Here is a 1,534-nt window from a genome sequence, read left to right as displayed (position 1 = left end):
CAAAGGGTCACTCACCACGCTGCTGAAATATATTGGAGAGTCTGTGTGGCTGAGTGGCTTGGACGGGGCGGTCCTACCATGAAGCAAGGTGACGTAGTCATCTCAGGGAGCAGATTGTTGGGGCAATTGCTGTAGCTCAGCGGTAGAGCATTGGATTTACATGCAGAAGGTCCCAGGTTCAACCCACGGCATCTTCAGGTAACGCTGGGAAAGACTTCTGCCTGAAACCCTGGAGAACTGCTGCCAGCCAGTGTTGAGCTAGATGGGCCAATGGCCTGATTTGGTAGAAGGCAACTTCCTTGGAAATGGTGCTGCTGTAGCTTAGTGGTAGAGCATCTGCTTAGCATGCAGGAGGTCCTGGTTCAATCCCTGGCAGCATCTCCAGGCAGGGTTGGGAAAGACCCCAACATGAAACCCTGGAGAGATGCTGCCAAGCAGTGTAGACAATATTGAGCTGGGGGGGCAATAGTCTGACTCAGTAGACAGCAGCTTCCTAGGGGATGAGGCCTCTCTGGGCTCCCCGCAGTCTGGCATCTGCAGCTGGAAGCATCAGCAGCTGCCAGACGATTTAAAAAACAGGGTTAAGGGAACACTTGCTCCCTTAACCTTGTTTTAAAGGGTGGCTACTTAGGCGGGTTTGCCACAGTGGTGCCACCAAGAAGACATCTTGGGGGATGAACAGGCTGGTTTTAGAATGGGGCGCTCAACTATGGATCATTCCTTAGTGCTACGCCATCTTATTGAGAACATAAGAACAGCCCTGCAGGATCAGGACCAAGGCCCATCTAGTCCAGCATCCTGATTCACACAGTGGCCCATCAGATGCCGCTGGAAGCCTACAGGCAGGAGTTGAGGACATGCCCTCCCTCCTGCTGTTACTCCCCTGCAACTGGTATTCAGAGGCATCCTGCCTCTGAGGCTGGAGGTGGCCTATAGTATAGCCCTCCAGCTAGTAGCTGTTGATAGACCTCTCCTCCATGAAGTTATCCAAACCCCTCTTAAAGCCATCCAGTATAGCAGTAAGCCCAAGTGCTCTTTGTATGTAGCCTTTGTAGATTTCAAATCAGCGCTAGATACAATTTCGAGGCCAAGGTTGTGGCGAAAACTCAGGGATATCAACATTGACAGGCAATTACTTCTTCTCATTCAAAAGCTTTATGAGAACACCAACGTCAGGGTGAGAGGTAACCCCGAGGCTCACTTTCACACCCAATAACTTCCAGCAAAGGAGTCAAACAAGGGTGCAGGTTGGCACCCTCTCTGTTTAACCTGCATATAAACACCTTAGCCAAAAATCTCTCAGATCCAGGGTTACATCTGCCAGACATCGCGGGGGTAAAAATCCCTATTTTGCTGTAAGCGGATGCTGATGCTATTATCTCTCAAACCCCAGTAGATCTTAGGAGGGCTCTTAAGCTCCTGGCCAATTACTGTAAGGATAACCACCTGGTTATTAATTTTCAGAAATCTAAGGTGATGGTCCTTGCCAAGAAGCCTAAGAATTTTAATTGGTCAATCAAGGGCCATCGGATTG

The 1,534-nt window shown here is 49.8% G+C and overlaps 1 non-coding gene across 1 annotated transcript; it reads left to right on the top strand.

Moving 5' to 3' along the window:
- The first annotated feature begins 310 nt into the window (after nucleotides 1-310).
- TRNAA-AGC (transfer RNA alanine (anticodon AGC)) lies at nucleotides 311-381 on the top strand. The gene has a single exon. It is a non-coding gene; the product is annotated as a tRNA-Ala (tRNA).
- The last annotated feature ends 1,153 nt before the right edge of the window (nucleotides 382-1,534 follow it).

This window comes from Hemicordylus capensis, chromosome 7 (genome assembly GCF_027244095.1).
Source record: "Hemicordylus capensis ecotype Gifberg chromosome 7, rHemCap1.1.pri, whole genome shotgun sequence".
In the NCBI taxonomy this organism is placed as follows: domain Eukaryota; kingdom Metazoa; phylum Chordata; class Lepidosauria; order Squamata; family Cordylidae; genus Hemicordylus; species Hemicordylus capensis.
This window is presented reverse-complemented; position numbering and strand designations above follow the sequence as displayed.